Source organism: Desmodus rotundus, chromosome 2 (assembly GCF_022682495.2).
Source record: "Desmodus rotundus isolate HL8 chromosome 2, HLdesRot8A.1, whole genome shotgun sequence".
Taxonomy (NCBI): domain Eukaryota; kingdom Metazoa; phylum Chordata; class Mammalia; order Chiroptera; family Phyllostomidae; genus Desmodus; species Desmodus rotundus.
The window spans coordinates 130,085,015-130,094,765 of record NC_071388.1 but is presented as its reverse complement, the minus strand read 5'-3'; positions in this window follow the sequence as shown (position 1 = coordinate 130,094,765).

Genomic DNA, 9,751 nt, shown 5'->3' with positions numbered 1-9,751 from the left:
AGTGATCATCTTCCCCACTGGAGGATGGGAGCAGCAGCCCAGGAAGTCCAGAAACTTGCCCCGGCCACATAACCAGTACCAGCAGACGCAGAGGCTAAACTCAAAGGTGTGAGCCAGAGTCCATGTTTGTTATACTCTATCATTCTGAATACATACATACTCAGCATAGTTTTATGGATGGAAATTTCAGATTTTCAAATTAGAAGCCTAATTAAACAAATACTCAGGGTCTAAGTATTGATGGACAAAAATCTTTAATTATTTTTAATAAAATCTAAGAGATAATTATTTTAAAATTGATGTAGCTAATCCTGCTTTATAGTCAGACCATTCTGTTGAGTAAACATGTTATTAGTCTAGATTATGTATTGTTCTTCTTTAAACTGTCAAAAAGTTTGTGAATCACTGCCTCATACAAAGAGGGTTCAGAAAGGAAGAATGCAAAGTTAAAACCTCAACTTCTATTCCAAGACCTTCTCTTTTATTGTCATGGGTGACAGAAATAAAAGAAAGAAAGACTAATAGAATTTTGTATCCTTCTGAGGCTGGGAGAGGGCCCAGAAGACTTCCTTCAGTTATTCCACACATAGTTATTGAGCGCTTACTGACACAATTTGTACTAGGCCTTGGGAATACAAGGATGAAAAAATGCACAAGGTACTAGATATTATATTCTCTGGAAGAGACTGACAGAAAATGACTGAACAAATGAGGTATCTTCATTTCAAAGCAAACTGGAGTAATAGGATGGGGAAAGATTGGAGTCACAATAAAGGTGTGGTCAGTGATATAAGCCCAAGGCCTTTACAAAAGGTAATATAATAGCCAAGGCCAGAAAGAAGACGAGAAGGCAGCTACAAAGTCACAACAATTTGGGGAAGATAATCAGGCAGATGTAACAGCAAGTACAAATTCCTGAGTTAGAATTGTACTTGGTGTTTCAATAAACAAAAAAGCACAGGAAGACTGAAGCAGTCAGTGTAAGGATGTATCAGTTAGGATTTGACTTAGCTTCAAATAACAAAAAAATGTAAAGTAACCATAGCTTAAATAGATATCATTTATCTAAAATTGGAAAGGCAGCTTCACAAAGCCATCAGCGATCAGGTGCTTTCTATTTTGTGGCTTCATCATTCACTTTGTGATCTAAAATGGCCACGTGCGCTCCAGCCCTCACAACTGAATTCCAGCTATGCACGGATGAGAAGGATGAAAAGGATCAGTGCTCTCCTTTTAGAGATGCTTCCTGAAAGCCAACACTATATATATATATATATATATATATATATATATATATATATATATATATATATATATATATCTCCCATTGACCAGAATAAAAGTCAAATGCCTAATCTAACAGCAAGAGAGACTGGAAAATTCTAGCAGGAAGCTAAATACCTGTGTATCTGTTTTTTGTTTGTTTGTTTTTTGCTAAGAGAGAAAAAAATGTATATTTTATATGACAAGTAATTTTGTCACAGGAGAAAAGAGGTAGGAATGGAGTATGAAAAGGAAGGCAGGCTTAATTCATTTAAGGACTTTTTGACCATAGTATTTAAAATTTTATGCTTGAGGGTGAGGCCATATAGTCCTAGGATGATGCCTTGCTTGAATAGAATGGTTGCTCGAGAGAGCAGCTCAGCTATGTAGTCTGCGGATAATCACTTCTCCATGCCTGCCTCAGGGATTGCTAGGGCTCTTACGGTGCTCATCACAACTTGAAGTCATCTGACTCTTCATTTATCTCCACCTTTTCCAAATCACTCACCATGTCCTGTTAATTTTATCAAGACAGTGTTTCTTGCACAAAGAATGAAAATGCTTGACAGGGTAGGAACATTTTGAATCCAACAATCACTTCTAGTAACCTCTAATCACAGAGAAAAAGAGACAAAAAGAGTGTTGCTTTGTGTTATGGGTGTAAAAAGCTATGCTGAAGTTCTAACTCTTGGTACCTGTGATTGAGACCTTATCTGGAAATCGAATTTTTGAAAATGTAATATAGTTATGATGAGGTCTACTGGCTTTGGGTGGGACCTAAATCTCATGACTGTTGTCCTTACGACAAGGTCAGATGAAGGCCAGGAACAAAGACGCACTCGGGGAGAATGCTATAGGTGATGACAGAGGCAGGTTTGGGATGATTCAGCTGCAAGCAAAGGAAAGCCAAGGATTGACAGTCACCACCAGAAGCCAGGAACAGGCAAGGAAATTTTCTCCCTCAGAGCCTCCAGAAGAAATGAACCCTGCCAACACCTTTATACCGGACTAATAGACTCCAGAACTGTGAGAAAGTAAATTGCTGTTGTTTAAGTCACCCACCCAGTTTGTGGACCTTTGTGGTGGCAACTCTAGTAAACTAATACGGATTTTTCTCCCATGAAGTGGAGTGCTCCTATAAAAAATACCTAAAAATGCAGAATAGGCTTTGAACCTGGATAATGATTAGAGGCTGGAAGAGTTTTGAAGTGCAAGTTAGAAAAAGCCTATTTGCCTTGAAGACACTGTTGGTAGAAATATGTTTGTGTGTTTAAATAGATATATGTAAGATACATGTATGCAAGGTTTTGAAATATACTCTGGTATTTCATTTTACATCCTCAGTGTAAATGAGAAACGTTATTGGACACTGGAGGAAAGGCAATCCTTGCTCTAAAGAAGTGAAGAACTTGAGTGAATTGTGTCCTAGTGTTTTGTGAAGGATAGAACTTACGAATGATGACCTTAGACATTTACCACCGGAGATTTCTAAACAAAATGTTGAAGGTGCAACATGCTTGTAGTAAAATGTGAGAGGAGAGAAATAAATGGGAGGGTGAATTGTTAAGTAAAAAGGAAAATTATCACCTTGTCTATATTGTTAAAAAATTAGCCCTGGCTGGTGTGGCTCAGTGGATTGAGCGCCGACCTCCAAACCGAAAGGTCACCTGTTTGAGTCCCCATCAGGGCACGAGCCTGGGTCGCAGGCCAGGTCCCCAGCTTGGGGCTTGGGAGAGCAACCAATTGATGTATCTCTTGAACATCAATGTCTCTCTTCTCCTCTTTCTAAAAATAAATAAATAAAATATTTTTTTAATGTGGCTACTAGAAAATTTTATTTTAAATGAGAAAGTGTGTTCTGAAGAGAGCACCAGTGGTGTGGCCAAACAACCATCTGATAAAGAGATTACCACCCGCTGGACTCTGGATTCAATTAATCATCTCAGTACAAACTGGTAGCTTGGACTGAAGGGGACAGAGATAGGAGAAAATGAGGAAAGACCAGCATACTTCTGAAATTCTATTCTACAGAGTAATAAAGATATCAGCTATGAACAAGTGTTATTCTTCAGCAAAAAGGAAGAATAACCCAAAAGGGATGCAGAGATCAGCAGGGGTGCCATGTGTCCACAGGCCCAGAGAGGACAGGCCCAGGGGCAAAGCTGTCTCTTCGTCCTTTTGGGGGTGGGGAGTGGAGAAGGTACACCTCCTCAGTTTCAGCGAGCTACACTGCCACCCTCCAAGGGTGAGGATGCCACTCCCATGGGCCCAGAGAACAGAGCATTGAGCCAAAAAGCATTATCCTCAAGACTTAAATCCAGTGAAACTAGACCTGCTGTTATAGGCTTGCTTGGGATCCATAACCTCTTTCTTCTTTTCAATTTCTCCCTTTTGGAATTAGAATGCCTATCCTATTCCTTTCCCACCATTGTGTTTTCGAAGTATATAACTTGTCTCATGTATCAAAGGTTCCCAGCTGGAGAATAATTTTGCCTCAGGTGAATCATACCTCAAATTTCACCTATATCTGATTTAGGTGATATTCAGGTTTTGGACTTAGAGTAGGGCTGTCAAACTCATTTTCACTGGGGGCCACATCAGCCTCACAGTTGCCTTCAAAGCACTGAATTTAATTTCAACTCCTTAATAGTTAAGGAGTACTTAACAGCTAAGTATTCCTTAACTGCTAAGGAGTAGTTACATTTATACAGTCCAAAAATTATTTCAGCCCTTTGAAGGCAACCTTGAGGCTGATGTGGCCATGGGTAAAAATGAGTTTGACACCCCTGACTTAGAGTCAACGAAGGAATGAATTAAGACGTTTGGATTATTGGGATGGAAATGAATGTATTTTGCATGTGAGAATCCCATGAACTTGGGGGATCCAGAGAGCAGAGTGTTAGGGGCTCATCTGTGTCCACCATTCATATGTTGACGCCGTAAACCTCAGTCCCTCAGTATGATTGTCTTTGGCGACGCATACAGAGAGACACCAGGGGGCGTACACACAGAAGAAAGACCATGTGAGCTCAGCGAAAGGGCAGCCCTCTGCAAGCCAAGGAGAGAGTCCTCAGAGGAATTCAAACCTACTAACACCTTGATCTGGCCTTCCAGCTTCCAGAACCCTGAGAAAATGAATTTCTGTTGTTTAAGCCACATAGTCTGTTGTACAGGAATACTATACCTTTGAAAAGTTTGCTTTACACCACTTTGCTTTTCCAAAAGACCACTCTAGTACCTGTTTTCACTAATGACAAGAAATCCTAAGAGGGTTTTCACGTTTATGAAAAAAGGCAAAAAGCGAAAACTGCATTTGCCATGCAGTGAGCCACCATGGCAGCAGCGTGTGCCGGTAAGGGGACTGCACTGTCCACACATTGTGTCCACTTGGTGTAGGCTGTGGATCATCACATTGTCCCACTTTCACTATCTGCCAGTAGTATTTTAGCTTTTATGTGGTATTTGGTGAAATTTGGCAGGTTACTATTTAGGCCTATGAATGCTCATAATTTTCTTTATAAAAGTTAATGGTACAGTAATTCCCCCTTATCTGTGGGGGATATGTTCATTCCAAGACCCCCAGTGAATGCCTAACATCACAGACAGTACAGGACCCTGTCTTTTCCCATATATACTTATCTATGATAAAGTTGAATTTGTACATTAGGCACAGTACGAGACTAACAACAGTAACTACTAGTAATATAGAACAATCGTAACAATATACTGTAATAAAAGTTGTGTGAATGCGGTCTCTCTCTCTCATTCTCAAAAATCTTATTGTACTGCACTCACCCTTTCACTTAAAAGAAGCACTATATGACACCTCTTCTGCATATCCGAACTGCCAGTATCACACTTTTTCTGTTTGACTTCCGAATGGCGCTTTCAGGCCATTTTACCTGAGCACAAGCACGACACAGTGGGGCAGTCCCTCTGATGACCAAGAGGCGCTAAGTGGCTGAGGGTCAGGAGCTTATGCAGCATGGAGACTACTACTCAACAGAGCCCTCAGTTTAAAACTTATAAATCATTTATTTCTGAAATATAATATTTGGAGACCATGGTTGACCATGACTAACTGAAACCTTGAAAAATGAAAGGGTAGACTACTATAATTACTTCTTCACTTTATACCATTTTGAGAATGGTCTACTTTTAAATTGTGGGAGAAAACTGTTTTTTTTTTATGGAAACCCTAGCAAACTAATACAAGATTTGATTGATATCTAGGCTGAGAGTCAGATTCTATATTGTACTTTATTATTTGTTAAGATCTTCTAGGTTATCTTTTGGGTCTAATAGAAGGGCCTGGCCTCGAGGAATAATCTGGGTGCAAACAGTTGACGTCTCAGTGAATTCTGAGTGGATCCTTTTCCATGTCACAAAGAGAAATTCTCATCACAATAGCCTCCAGTCAGGTTCTCTCAGCAGAGGCTCTCAAGGGGAATTATACTGTAAGTGCAATCTGAATTCTCCATTCAAAGTCCTCTAGGTCTGGAAAACACCAACACTATAAATCGCCTGTGAAACACGAGTTGAGGGTGACTGCAATGGATATAGTGCAAGATATGGGGGTCTTCCTCAGGCCCCTCCGTTTACTGGCTCTACGTTTAACATCTTAATGGAAATGTTAATATTCTATTCCTGTTGCTTAACCTCTATCATGAAGATCTTTGGGAAAACTTAACTACAAAGAATTTTCCAGAAATGGTCCTCCAAGATTAACATACTTCACTTTGCTTTTAAATGCTCTAAAATGCCCATTCTTACTTTTCATTTCAAAAACACAGCAAAATCCACCCTAAGTGCAATTACAATCACAATTGCACATACAAGCTACATAGAATCTCTTACACAGCAAGAAAAGTTCATGATCACTGACAGAAGCAGGAAAATATTAATGATTAGCTGTTACCTGACTTCTTTTTGTTCCCTCACTCCCGTCAGCTTTCATAACTCATGCAGTGTGCTGTCAGCTCATTTGTTTTCATCGTTATACCTCTCAAATCTGTTCTTTCCATTTCATCTACTATTTTCATCCAAGCCCTCATCACATTGCATCTAAAATTATGATTCTGATTTAATTGGTTTTGAAAAAATACTATTCTCTCAAACGGCTTTTTATTCATTTTTCTTATTGCTTTCCATTCATCATCAGAGTTTTTGCAGACTCTATCTCTCCAAAACATTTCCAATAAAAAGGTCAATACATCATACACTTGGAAAATGATGCTATGTTTTTCTTTCAGTTACTGACATATTTTATCCACAGTGCCTCTGATGACTAGAGTAGAATTAAATAAGTGCCACCTGTGGTCTCTGGGGGCCAATGTTCTGAAGTTCCTGTAAGAATAGAAGTGAAAACTAACATTTACTGAGTATTTAGTTGGTATCAGGCACTATTCTCAGCATCTCATATACATTCACTTGTATTTTTTTACAAGAATTCTATGCACTAAATACTTCTGTAATTTCTATTTTATAGATCAGGAAATGAATATACAGAGAAAATAAACAACTTTTCTAATTCACTAACCCCCCCCAAAATCTAGTTCAAGATTTGAAGCTTGTTCTGATTCAAAAGTTAAAATTTTCACAAGCAGACAAAAGGGCAATAATTTTCTAAGGTAAATTTCTTATGTCCTTGTGAATCCTTAAGACCACATGTTTAGCTATATAGGAAGAAGTAGGGAAGAGCTTTGGTCTAGGACTGAGGGAATGGGTTTTGAGCAGAAACCTGTTGCTGTATTACTGTAAGCAAGTCTCTTTTCCTTTCGGGGTGGGCTTCAGTGTCGTCATCTGAGAAATTTGGGCATTAAACTATATTACCTCTAAGACACTTTTTAGTGATTTTATTCTTATATTTCCCACCTCCAGTGGCTGTATTCTACCTGCTACTACTAAATATATATTAATTTGGGTATGTGTATGACAAAGAAGGAGAGGGAGGGGGGGGGGAGAGAGAGGGAGGACAGAGAGAGGGGATTTTTTTTTTTCAAAGAGGAGCAGAAACAAAGATTAATGCCTAAAATATACTTATTCTTTTTCCTCCCATAATGGTAGGCAATTATTAGTGTGATTTAGTTCCTTAAGGATGTTGAGGGCCTGAGTCAACATCTCTACAATGATTTTGGCCACCCAGTCATAATGCAAAGATAGATGTAGTAGTAAGTACGGGTAGGCGGGAAGCACTTTTTCAAGAAACCCCCAGCAAGCTTTCCGTTAACATCTTCTTGGCTACAACTAGGTCATATGCTTACTCTTAAACCTGGGGTTGTGTCTAGCTTTCTTGAAACCAAGGAATTTTTCAATAATGCTGGAATAGAAGTAGCAGGGCAGTTGCTTTTGGTGTAGCCAACCAGATGTGTGCCACAATCTATATTCTCACATACACGGCTGCCAGAGAACTATTCCTCCGGCACACACGTGGGATGGCCACCTCACATTTCAAAACCCATCAAAGGTTGCCATTAAAGTCAAATCCTAGAGAAACAGTAGACACTTTTGTAATAATGTAGCTCCCTTATTTCCGATTTTATCAGACTGAACCCTTAGGGACCAACTGAATCACTCTCATCAGTTTTGTAAACATCCATATAAATTTATTTATTTGTTTGTTTTTCTCATCCACTTTCTTTGCCTGGAATGCTCAACATTCTTATTTATCAAAGACGTATTTTTTAAAAATATGTTTTTTCCTTCAAATTTCATCATTCTAGTTGCAGAAACAGGCACATACGCAATTAGTTATCAAAAGTATTACATAACACTAGAATAGAATAAACAGTTTCCTAGTCTAAACTTACCTTATTTCTATGCATATATCTGACTCAGCTCAACTTCTCTAAGTCTCAGCTTTTCTAAGAACCCCTAGATCTCCTTAGTTTCAATGTACTTTGTAGTACATTTGTGCTAGAGACTCATGGAACACTTAAATACACAAACAAAACTTTTCAAATTTTAAGAAGATGGGCTGTAAATCTCTTATAAATATTATTTCTTTAAGTACAGAGATCTCATCCTACATTTCTTTATTTCTCTAGAATTCATGTTATTCATTCTTTCTTTTACTGAATAATGTATTTATTATTCATTCATTTAGTTGTGTCTGTGAGTACAGCATCATGTAGGAATACTAGGCAGAGGAGCAGAGAGGAAACCACAACAATAATTAAGACACACTCCCCCATCTTGAAGATTTTATAATAGAGCCGGGGGGGTTCGGACAAATAATAACAATAATACAGGGTAATTTTTAATAAATAAGGAAATAGAAATGCAACCAAGTGGTGCCATAAAGGTGAAAGTAAACAGATGATATTCTGTAAGGAAGAGAGAATAAATAATGCAGCAAATATAGGAACTTTGAGATCTCCTCAAAAGCAACTGTTTTTTTTTCTTTAGTTTGAATTTCAAGCAGAAACTGTGAAACAGGGTAAAAGGTTTAACATGGAAAGATAAGTAGGTACCAGACAGTGGAGGAATGTGGGAATTTGAGCCCCAGATAACTTTAGATTGGGGGTGGGAGCAGGAAAGTGTGATCAAAGGTCTTCAGCCAGGTGGTAACGTGGTCAGAATTTCAGTTAAAATTATTAATCCACACGTGGTGAAAACAGAACTGGAATGAGGAGAGACCACAAATAGAATGGGATCTAGGAAGCTGCTGCAGCAAGTTAAATAGAAGCAAAAAGAAAAACTTAATGCTCTGACCAAACCCCCTTTGATACTTGAAACAGATGGTGTCGTTTTTCACTTAGCACGGAGGCAGAAGTTTCATAAAGAGGAATAGGCGTGAATGTTGGAGTTGAGGGCTAGACATGGGCAACATGGAGTGAGAGAATCCAAGATGAAATCCATCTCTTACTCTAGTGAAATCTCCCTGTACCAAAACATTTCCCCATCTATTTTCTCTGTTCTTAAAAATACAAAATTAGCTTCTTTTCTTCTGCTATTAACTCTCTCCTACTTTTCTGTAACCTACATAAAATGTAATTGCTCTTTTTACATATTATTCAACTGGGGATAATAATGCTTAATCACTGTAAGCTAGGTTCTGAGGTAAAATCTTCTAGGAATTAACAGTCATGTAATTCCACAGCAAGGGAACATTGTGTCCCCAACAGTAATGACCAAGAAGCAAAGGGAACTTTTATTCAAAACCCAGTGGAGAATAAAGGTTCCTAAGAAGGCCAGTGATTTTAATTACAAGTTCTTTAGAAGTCTGAATCCCTAGCACATACAATTGCCTTTATTCTTTGATCTTTGGTGGCTCTGAAAATCTGGCCTGAACCACAGCCCTTATCAGCCCCAGGACAGGGATTTGATAGCTCTCAGTTCCATTACAGCTTTGTCTCAGATCAATGAGGTGACCTTGAAAGAAACCCACTTTCCAATGCTTCATTTTGCAGAAAAAAATGAGAATGCTACCAAGTCTCGGTAGTTGACCAGAAGCATGAGGGCAAAGCCCTCTGAGGACACACGGTGC